Source organism: Delphinapterus leucas, chromosome 19 (assembly GCF_059928025.1).
Source record: "Delphinapterus leucas isolate spDelLeu-1000000601 "Yukka" chromosome 19, BTC_Dleu_Yukka2, whole genome shotgun sequence".
Taxonomy (NCBI): domain Eukaryota; kingdom Metazoa; phylum Chordata; class Mammalia; order Artiodactyla; family Monodontidae; genus Delphinapterus; species Delphinapterus leucas.
This window is the reverse complement of record NC_143147.1, coordinates 26,980,628-26,992,351: the sequence shown is the minus strand read 5'-3', so window position 1 is coordinate 26,992,351 and position 11,724 is coordinate 26,980,628. Positions and strand designations below refer to the sequence as shown.

General features: G+C 52.2%; 1 pseudogene; it reads right to left on the bottom strand.

Moving 5' to 3' along the window:
• Positions 1-671: 671 nt before the first annotated feature.
• On the bottom strand, positions 672-11,412 carry LOC149744863 (uncharacterized protein SPEM2-like; annotated as a pseudogene).
• Positions 11,413-11,724: the final 312 nt, after the last annotated feature.

The following is an 11,724-nucleotide window of genomic DNA, read 5'->3' as shown; positions in this document are numbered from 1 at the left end:
TGAGGTCACAGTGAGGGAGGGTGACTCCCTGGTAACCAGAGTGGCATTCCCTGGTAACCAGGGTGAGGTAAGCTGAGCCTGGACAGTCAAACAGGGCCCGTAGGCTGGCACACCTGTCCTCGAGCAGTCAATCATTCGTTCACCACCCGCTGACTCACTTGTTCAAATGACACATTCCATCTATGGCCCCTCCTGAGACTAGGAAGACCTTGGCCTCAGAGCCCTGTGCAAGGCCTGGCTGGAGTCCAGAGCCTCAGCCTTCTTCATGCCCTTCACTTGGCGTGGAGCTGGACCTGCCCAGATGTGGAACCCCCCAGTTTGGAAGCAGCTTCTTGTACGAGGCTCTTTGGGGACAGGGACAGCTGAGACACAGAGGAGGTGCCCAGAGACCAGTGGTTTGGAGTCTGCAGCTGCAGACCTACTTAGTGCATGGTATAGGACCAAGAGGGGCCTGCTGGCAGGACTGTGGCCACTAAACCAAGGGGACCCTCAGGCCAAGAAGGGGACACTGGCTTCTTATGGCAGGAAGCCAAGGGCAGGGACCCAGGCTGGTAGAAGGAGTGGTGCTTCCAAGCCACAGACCACCAGTGTTTCCTGGACTCTGGCACACCTTATTCCTCTCTCCATTCCCTGCTGCCCCCGCTCCCACCCCCGGCCCCATTTGCTACTTGTCAGTTCATTTGCCCAGTCTGGCACCCATGAAGTGAGGGCCTCGAGGCCGAGGTGGACGGTAACAGCGAGTTGTCCCGCACTTGGCTCTCCTGCACTTGCCGCTTCAGCTCCAGGCTGTCATGCACCTGGTAGTTGGCAATGCCCCGCGGGTTCCTCCCGAGTGGCATGAAGGTGGGTGGGGGTGGAGGGTGCTCGGTAGCCTGGACGACAGGCAGGGGCTGGGAGGTGCGGAGGAACAGCGCTGAGCTGGGAGCTGGGGCCCGCTGGTACGAGGCCTCGGCCAGCACCGTGAGGGAGGTGGAGGTGGCCAGAGGGCGCCGCACGGGCAGAATCTCGGCCCATTCGGCCGCCCGGCGCCGCACCTCGTGGGTATCCCGAGAGAAGGTCAAGTGTCCCGTGGAGAGGTGCAGCCTGCGGTTGGGTTGGCTGTGAGCACAGCTTTGGAGGCTCCGTCCATGGGCCGGTGGGGGGCTCTGTCCATGGGCCGCTGTGGAGCCCCGAGGCACCAGAACGGATGGAGTCTCAGAGCCCTCCAGGCCAGGCCGCCGCTGATCCCAGGAGTCATACGGGAGCTGACCACTTGAGGGGTAAGTGCTGTTACCCCAGGGACCCACAAGTGTTTAGGGGGCAGCCGTCGGGGAGGTGGTGGAGACGAGGTCCACTGGTCAGCCTCCACATTGCCCCAGATATGGGTTGGTGAGCAGAGGGCCCCGAAGGACTGAAGCCTTAGCTCGGACTTGGCCTCCACACACTTGGCCATACGGCACAGCTCGGGCAACTGGTAGAGACAGGGTAGTGGCAAGCTGGCCAGGATCCCACCCTCACAGCCCCAGAGGCCCACGTTGGAAGGCAGGCCCATCTGCAGGTAGAGCCCTCTCCAGCACCCCCACAGGTACTTGTGTTGTGGGAAGGAAAGATCCTCCTCCTCCTCCAGGTAGAAGTCCGGGTCCTCCCGATCAAAGGAGGGCATCGGTCGCAGCTGTGACATCTCGTGGCTGCGATGTGGCCTACGGAAGCCTGAGCAGCTGTAGGGGAATTGTCTGCAGTTCTTCGGCCTCCACTGGTGTCTGCAGGGGTGGCGGCTGCAGCTGCGGCTAAGGTTGCGGAGATGATGCTAGGAGGACAGGGAGTAGCAAGCGGGCTGGGCCATCTTCACTTCCACAGGGTCCAGGGTGCAGTGGATGTGGACGTCTTGGGCCTTGGCTGGAGGATGTTTGGGGGAACGTTCACAAGCCTGTGAGTTTTCATCTGGCAGAGGCAAGAGCCTGTGAGGCCTGGGCAACTGTCTGAAGAGTTCAGGGTTGGGAACCTGGGGGTCTGGGTTTCTAGGGCCCTGGAAGTAGCGGGGGCGTGGTGCCCCCTACCTGTCTTCCGTGCTTACTTTTCTGATTAATCCAATAGATGGTCTTCTCTAAGGCATTCTGGAGCCCATGCCATACCTGGGGTGGGGTGGGGTGGGGTGGGTGAAAATGAGGGCCAGGCTCTTTACCCTCACCCCCCGTCCCAGCCAAGACCGTTCCTGCAGATGGAGGTGCAGGCTGCAGCTGGTTCCCACCCTCAGCCCTCTTCACCACTTCTGGTGGTCCCCAACCATCGCTGACCGTAGTTGCCATGCTGATCCCAATGCTGACAAGAACGACAAGGCCCAGCAGCAGGAGTAGGAAGTCCTCCGCATTCTGGGTACTTTCTTGGTATTGATGGCAGCACCCCAGGTTGTCATACCAGAGCGGTTCTCCATGGTGGGGGGGGGTCCTAGGGCCACATGGGCCGTGGGCCGCCACCTCCCACCACCGGCCCTGACCCACAGTGCACTCATGCCAGGACCTGCGGACACCCACCAACAGGTGAGGGAGCATGGTCATAATGAGACACGTTGCAGGGAGTCACAATGCCGTGGTGGCCAATCTTTCATCCATTCAGCTGGCCCTTTATGTGGCCATCTCTGCCCTCGGCTCCCGTTACATGGAGCCTAGTCCCCAGAGTTCAGTCTGTCCTTCTCTCTCCATGGGGCCTTGCTTAACTTGATTTGCAAGCACGGTTGCTACAGATGAGAGACAGTCTTCATAGGGACTGAATCATGCATAAAGGATTTCCTCCATTTCATTGTTCGAGACATTATGGCAGCTTATGTAGCCTGTTGGGATTCTTCGAACTAGCCTGTACTTCTTAAAAAGTTTCAAGAGAAGCCAGAAATCCAAATTTCTCTGTGAAATATCCACATTTCAGAAGTAGCAAACCAATTCAAACTTTAAAATCTGCTGGACAACAATATGGGCCAAAAAAACACACCCGTTTGTAACCTCTAATGTATACTGTATAATGCTTCTGTTCTCATCTTCTCATATGATCCTCACACTAAGGAGCAGATACTATTATTAGCTGTATTTTACAGATGGGGAAACTGAGGCACAGGGCAGTTTAGTAGCTTGTCCAATGTTTGAGCACCAAAGCTGGAACTTGAGGTTTTTACAGTGTGCTGTTTATCCTCATTACAAATGCATCCTTTTAGAAATAACCTTTTTTTTATCCTAAAGATATTACATATTACAAAATACAATAAACTACAGAAAGGTGAAAACAAATAAAAAACGACCACTGGTCCCAACGTGCAAACATAAACACTGTTACTTAGTGTATTTCCTTACAGAAAAAAACAAGTCCCTGTTCATTCAACCAGAGGTGCAGGCTGTATAGGTTAGGATCTCTGCTAGGTGCTGAGGATATTACAGTGAACAGACATAGTTCCTGCCCTCAGAAGGCTTACAATCTAGTTCTTGTTCTTTGTTCCATTCATTGCCAACCTAGATGTGAATATCCAATGGAGCTTCTTCAAGAAGCCAAAGAGCAAATAAGCGGATAGTGCATTTCAGGTGGGCCCAAGGCCCCCATCTGCCCAGTCCCACTTGGGCTTCCTCCCTAGATACGAAATGATGAGAGGATTGGACTCCTAGTGAAGGAGTTAAGATGCAGAAAGGGATAGAACTTGAGAGTCCTACCAAACTCTCAATTCAACTGGCCGAGGACCTCGGTCTCAGCCCTCTCGTCCTCAAGGAAAGGGGTCCGGAGGGGGCAAGTGGTACGTGGCGTCCTGAAAGATGACGAGGGTCCCGACGCTCGTGAAGATGATGAAGGTCCACAGGAAGAGGCGGTCCACCACCATGGCCACAAACTGCCAGTCCTCCTTCAGCTGGGGGTAGGAAGAGGAAACTGTTCCTGAGCTCCAGACTCCCAGCGCAGGCGGCCCCAAGGCCCTGTACCGCACCCAGGTGCTCCTACCCTGGCTTTGAGAAAAGGGCGGGCCCACAGAATAGCAGAGAGCGAAACTGCGGGTGACGGAGGTGAGTAAAGAACAAGTGGGAAACCACGGGGTGGGACCAAGTGAGGCAAACTTCCAATCAGAAATCAAATCGAGTGCTGGGGGTGGAGCCTACGTTTGTGGGTCGAGCCAAGGCCACCCAGGCCTTGCCTTGGCCCACCCTCTTTGGACTCACTGCGTCGTGGTCCTCCTGTTCCTGCAGCTGTTGAGCGATGTAGCTGACTGAGGAAACGACCTCCCGTAGCTCGGGAGGCAGGCCCACAGCCCGGTGTGGACCATCGGTAAATCGCCACAGGTCCGGGGCAGGCAGTTCAGGCTGCAACCTAGAAGAGGCGAGTCTGTGTGGCCAAGACCAGGGCACAAAGACGGCCTGAGTGGGTGCACTAGGCCCCGCCCCAACTCCCTCCTCCAACGCCCACCCAGGTTTCAAAACGCTAGAGTGCCCTTCAGGTTCTCTCCGAGAGAGGCGACCTCTCTAGCCTTCAGCAATTCCTCCTATTCCCTTATGCTTTAGTTCCCACCTCCGTGCAAAGTGGGCAACAGAAGGGATACTACAAGTCCCATGATGCTCAACCACGACATCCTCCCGGAGCTTAGGACACCTGCCTCCGCACAGTCTCCTGGGAACTGTAGTTCTCCCTCTCCCTTCTACGTGGGCGATGGGGAGTAGATACTACCTGTTGGGTTTGGGGAAGAGAAAATCATTTGGTGGCTTGCGGATGAAACATACACCTGTTCCTCGACCCCAGCCACTTCCTGGAGAATCCCTGAGAGGTATAGGAGGTGGCTCCGGTTTCTGGTCTCTCTAAGGATTGGGTCTCTTCAGACCCAGATACGGAGGGAGTTTGTGGATAAGATCTGCAGAGTAGAAGAAGAGGCGTATTGGAGGGGGCTCTTATGCTCTCAGACCAGAAGGGAAGCCGCCAACCACCCCCACGGCACGTGCCCATTCCTGCGCATGCGTGCATGTGTCCCACAGATGAAATGCAACTACACAGCCCAAGAGTTCTTAAGTGGGTTAGGAGGCATCCTGACTGGAAAGAAAAGTTCTGAGGGCTTCCACCCTGATAGTACCTAACCCTTAGAACGCTCCCCTGGGACCCACGATGGGCAGTATTGAGGAAGAGAGTCTGGGATCTACGCAACGTCAATGATGGGAGGATAAAATTAATTGGGCAACATTTCAACACCCAAAGACCTTGGCACTTTGACACTCTACTGGCAGTTGTAGTTCTCACTCAGGTCTGTGAAAGGGAAGGTTGAGGTTGGTGGGGGGGAGGAGCGATACCTGGACAAAAAAGCCAAATACTAGGATTGAGAGTTAACACAGGTTGGAGAGGAGATCTTCTTACCTGATGGACCCAAAGGGGCATTTGTTGGGTGTGGGGTGAGCGATGGTGCAGGTTGAGGACTACGACACTAAGGATGACTGAAAAGGTGATGAGGACCATGGTAAACATGAGGTATTTGATAATCATGGGGACAGACAGGGAGGTCTCAGGCACCTTGTCTGCCGGCAGCAGCAGGAACACAGGAAGGGTCAGCAGGGCAAAGGTCGAGAGCCCCATCTTCCCTCCTTGGGGGACAGAGGGGAAGGCGGAAGGATTAGGCTTTGCCAGAAAGCAATCTCCCTGGCATAATCAGTGACCATGTTTCCAGCCCACTCAAGGACAGGCTTTTGGAAGGGCCAACTGCATGCAAATAACTCCTACATTTATACCTCCAACCTGGACTGATTCCCCTAAATTCCACACTTGTATCCACCTGCCTACTTAACCTCTCCATTTGGGTGTCCACTAGGCATCTCGAAATTCACATGTCCAAAACTTAATTCCCTCACCACCGACTCTCGCCGTAGTCTTCCTCAGTTCACAAATGACAACTCGATCTTTCCTGTGGCTCCGGCCAAATCCCTTTGAGTCATTCTCAGCTCTCCTCTATCTCATCCCATATCCAATCCATACCAAACCCTGTTGGCTCTTCCTTCAAAATATATCCTGAAACTGATGACTTATCACATCTACCACTACCATCCTGGCACAAGCCACCATTACCTCAGATCTGAGTTATTATAAAGGCCTCCTCTTTGCTTCATCCTTTGCCCGGCTGCTGACTGTTCTCAACAGAGCAGCCAGATTGACCCCATTAAAATGTAAATCAGATCATAACACTCCAGCGGCTTCCCATCGCCTTTAGCATAAAAGTCCATACTGAAGTCTACAAGGCCTTCCCATTAGTTCTCTGACTACATCTCATACTGTTTTCTCTCTTGCTTACTTCATTCAGTTATTTCTTCATTGGCTATTTCTGGAATATGCAAGGCACACGCCCACCTCAGAGATTTTTGCATTCACTGTTAACTCCTCCTGCTAATTTCTTCCCCCAGATATCTACCAGGGTCATTCTCTCACTTCCTTCAAGTCTTTGTTCGACTATTGATCAAACATTCCCTTTTTAGTGAGGCATTCACTGACCATCCTATTTTTATATTGCAACCCCTGTGATAAACCGTAGTGGAAAAGCATATGAAAAAAAAAATATATGTATAAATGAGTCACTTTGCTGTACAGCAGAAATGAAACACAACATTGTTAATCAACTATTCTCAATAAAACTGTTTAAATAAATAAATAAATTGCAACCCCTAGCCCCATTCTCATCCTCCCCAAACACTTTTCCCACTTTTCCTTCTTAGGGATTGACCTCTCCTTATATACTATCTAGGAATTCCCTGGTGGCACAGTGGTTAGGAATCCGCCTGCCAATGCAGGGCACCTGGGTTCGAGCCGAAGCTGGGAAGATCCCACATACCGCGGGGCAGCTAAGTCCGTGCACCACAACTACTGAGCCTGTGCTCTAGAGCCCGCCAGCCACAACTACTGAGCCCACGTGCCGCAACTGCTGAAGCCCATGCGCCTAGATTCTGTGTTCCACAACAAGAGGAGCCACCGCAGTGAGAAGCCCGTGCACTTCAACAAAAGTAGCCCCTGTTCACCACAACTGGAGAAATCCCCCGCACAGCAACAAAGACCCAATGCAGCCTAAATTAATTAATTAATTAATTAAAAAAAATAATACACTATCCAATGGGTTTATTTATTATGTTTGCTGAGTGTGTCCCCACTAGAATATAAACTCCACGAGAGCAGGGATTTTTGTCTGTTTTATTCAGTGGCGTATTCCCAGCGCCTTGCACATTACCGATGTTCAACAGATATTGTCAAATGAGAGTGGACCAACCCCTGTAGCAGGAACTATATAGCAAATCGAAGGATCTAAAAATGAACCAAAGTATATAAGAATATGCCAGGTGACTGGTTATTACTGTGGCATACAACAGGCACTGAAAACTTCATGGAAGGTATTGAAATAAGTAACTATTATGGTCTGTTCTACTTTAGTCCTGTAATATTGGGTTCCAAGATTTGCCTTGCTCCAGGAAGAAGGAGAAGTTACATGTGGAAGTGTGTTCTAGAGATGCATCACTCTCCTTCCCTAGGCTGAGAGAGGGCTTGATTACAGAGAGAAGGAAAGCGTGTGTTTTTTGTTTGTTTTGTTTGGTTTTGTTTTGTTTTTCAGGCCACAGCAGTGAAAGCCCAGAATCCTAACCAATAGGCTACCAGGGAACGCCCAGGAAAGCATGTTTTGAATGTGAGAGCTTAGGATATCAGTCTCTGAATCAGACTAGTACTAAGCAGGGTTGGAACAGCAACACTGCCTCTCTCTGTGTAATGTCAGGTGAATGACTTAAACTCACTTAGCCTCTGTGAAACGGGCAGACAATTCAGTACTTACCTCACAGAGTTGTGAAGATTAGAACTGAGTTAATATATGTAACACATTATTTGTATTATCTTATAGCAAGTGCTCCAAATTAGAAAAGACTATACCTACACTTACACAAAGCTTACAGAGTACCAGGCATAGTTCTATTAACTCAGTTAATCCTCAAAATAGTCCTGTGTGGGAGGGACAACGACTGTCCTATTTCCACATCAGCACACTAAGAGATTAAGGAATTTGCCCAAGGTTACTCTGTTAGCATATTGTGCTGTCTCCCAGAGAAATGTTGGCTATTATTTCCAAGGGACATAGGAGGTTAAGGGACTAGTAGGCGGCATTTGACAAGGGGGGGAGGGAGGATGCCAGGAATGGGGAAAGGGAAAGGAAGCGTTAGCTGAGCCTGGGAGTTTGTTGGTCAGAGGAGTGGCAGTTCCAAGGATGAGATCCTAGAATTCTGAAGGGAAGAGTTCAGAAGTTACTGGGTGCAGAGAAGTGAGCAGCAGAGGGTTGGTAGAGCTTGAGGTTGGAGGGGAAATCTGGATGCAGAGGCAAAGGCTCTTCCTGAAAGGAAAACCTGGGTGAGATTGCTGAAGCACAGTTCATGAAGGCTTGAGTTGGCAGGAAAACTTTCCCGGTATTATGGGTGAAGAGCAAGAACCTGAGCTATTGGTAAGAAGGAGTGCTGGGCCCCTTCCCCTCTTACCTGCATCTGGTGGCAGGTAGAAGACGAAGATGGCCAGAAGAGTGATGAGGATGCATGGGGCAATGACATTGACCAGGTAAAAGAGAGGCTTCTGGCGAATGATGAGGTACAAGGTGACTTCTTCACGCTGTCTTTCCCCCCCTCCCCTACGATCCACTGGAGGCTGGATTAGCCAAGAAGGCTTGTGAATAATCTCCCATTGACCATTCTCTTGGGGGGAGTGGGGGCAGAAGAGAAGGTGACACAGATGTGGAACCAGTCTTTGTTTGTGCCAGATACGGCTTCCTTTATTTACTTTTTTTTTTTTTTTTTTGCCTCACTGCGTCATGGCGCTGCTTGTTGGATCCTAGTTCCCCAACGTGGGATTGAACCCGGGCCTTCAGCAGTGAAACTGTGGAGTCCTAATCACTGGAGAGCCAGGGAATTCCCAGATATGGCTTTCTCTGCCACATCCTAGAGCAGTGGGCACTGATGTAATAAGGGGCTAGCTATGGTCCCTGGGCTGGACAACCCATCTCTAATAAATTTGAGCAAGTCTCAATTTCCATAACCACAAAATATAGACAGTTATGCCTATCTTGCTGAACCCACAGGGAATCAATGAGGGAGTGTATTTATCAGCCTGTCAGAAACTGGAAATCGTAAAGCCCATGGACATGGGAGCCAAGCCCACTCACCAATAAAGGTGCCTTAATGAATGGGCACTTCCTGCCACTCCTGCCCATCGGGACGCAAGCCGGTCTGCAGACTGACTTCTGAGCTGTCATAGCTATAGGAACTGAACACCATGGTGCAGTTCTGCCAGTCAAAGGGGAAGTAGGTGACCTGGATGGAGTGGAGAGTCACTAGAGCTGCCAGAGAGCTGGTCAGGGCTGGGGGAGTTGGGGAGGTCACAGGGAGACAGGGATCACCAGTGGGAGATCACAGAGAAGTGGAGTCACAGAGGAATAAGAAGGTTATGCGGGGAGGTCATGGACAATGGAGGGGGGCGGTCACTGAGGAAGACTGGAAGTCAATGAAAGTGGACAGAGAAGATGAAATTCAATGGAAAATCAGAAGGGTAAGAGAGACGTGAGGGTCATGTGGATTATGAAGGAGGGATATCTGAGTGAGGGTTTCTAGGAGCGCCTTGAGCTTCCCAGGCGGGGCCCAGACATCTGGATGCTGCAGCTGCTTCGATAGATGCCTGGGGGCTGCCAGCGTACAGAGCCCTCGGAGGACACAGTGACGCTGATGTCCAGAGCAACGTCAAAATTTCCGTCGTTGCTGCCTGGAAAGAATCTTCTCATCTGGGATCAGGCCCCTCCCTCCGGAGGCCGCGCCCCTCCAGAGGCCCTGCCCCACCTCCCAGACTCTGGGAACATCCTTACTTGTTTAGGAGCACCACGTCTGGTAGCCACACGGATTCTGCAGTGATGCGGAGTGAATCCATGCTCTCTTGCTCCTCAGAGTCCCAGCTCAGCCTGTAGTCAGTCCACTCCTAGGGAAGCAGAGGCTGAGGGGCCGTCTGGGGCTGGAGGCTGGAAGGAGTCTTGGGATGTGCGAAGGAAGCCCGGGGAGGCAATGCAAGGGAGGAGAGCTGCGCAGGCATGGTCTGTGGTTCTGGAGGCCAGGGCTCTGTTTAAGACTCCACCTGCACTCTTTGGGACCCTATCAACTAATTTCCCCTTCTCTCTCATCGGGCCCCAATTTCTTCTTTCTGTAAAAACGAGGGAGTTGCATGCTAGTGTCTAAAACAGTGGTTTTCAAACTGTAGTTAACGACCCTTTTCATAGGTCTGGAATGAAATGAGTGGCCCCAAACCAGTGTTCAAAATAATTTAGAATGAAAAATGCATGGACTGCAGCTCCCATAGTAAAGATAGGTATTGTTTCCTGAAGCTTCTGTTTCAGTTATAAATGTGTTTTCTGAGGTCGTGATGCAAAAAAGAAAAAAAAAAGAATCTTACCGGGCGGAACATTCGAGGAAATTGTAAAGACAACGGGATGCCCGCCCTTTCCCACCCTGCCGGATTCTCCGTACCAGGTCTAAGCAGACCTTTGGGCTCATCTCCGCATCCTTCTCGTTCTAGAAGCGAAAATTTTAAAGGGTAGATATGATGTCAGTGTAGTGAAATGAGGGGCTTGGTGGGTAAACTCTCCCTGGAAACTCCCCTCTTTCTCTGAGTCGCACCCACTTGGGTTCAAAGCCCACCTCCTATAAACTGCGTTGGCTTAAGTTCCGCCTCTATCCTGTAAACTTCCTGCTGACCGTACAGTCAGCCAGTGCATTTACCAGTCCTGGGCCCGGCCGGAGTGAATCTCTGCCCGCTGTTGTTTATTGAACCTGTCCGGCACCAAGGTCTGTCCCAGCCTGTGACCCCGCCTCAAGGCCCGCTCTCCGGCCTGTTCATCGGCCCCAGCTCCAGTTTGAGATCTGCCAACAGGCCAGTTCACCATCCTGCCCGGCTCAATCCTGGCCCATCCAGCAGCCACGCCCACAGCTTTTCCATCAGTCCGATTAAGACCCAATCTCTACTAACTGCCTGTCAGACACCCAGCCTGGCCTCGCCTCGAACCCCACCTCAAGTTGTCCCTGGGTTCCACCCTGCCTAATGCCAGGGCCCCCAGCTGGCTAGTGGGCCAGACCTCAACTCCCTGCGTGCGCCCTCACCAGGCTGATTAATTGCGCTAGGCTGAGACCAATGCTGACCTCGACACAGTCTCCCACCTCCCACACCGGCCTCACCGAGCTATCATAGCTGCAGCAAAGTTTCTGGCGGAGTCGGCCCTACGCCTCTGAGCCATAGGCGCCTGGAGGAGAAAACTGAGTGAAGCCGTGGTGCCCGGGCACGACCTCTGGCCCTGTCACTGCCCCTTTGAGGTCCAGACTTAATCGGGTCGAATGGAGCCGCCAAAGCCCCCAGCAGCAGCAGCAGCAGCAGTGCCCCTGGAGTCATAGCACACCCGCGTCACTCAGTGAGTCAGCCTGGGTGAGCCGCCAGGACAGCCAGTGCAGGGGATGTGACGAGGCGCCCAGGAATGTGCACCTGTTATTGGGGGGCAGCCGCCAGCCTACCCGCCACGCCCCTGAGACTTGACCCCTCCCCGAACGACTGCCAAAACCTGCTACCCACAGATGGCAGACAACACTTCAATTGTATGAATCGTCTTTAATTGGGAAAGCATGGAGTGGAGACTGGTCCCCGGGGAGCAGAGTCTTTTTGGGTACCTAACACCCAGCTGAGGTAAAGCAAGTTCTATTCAGTTAG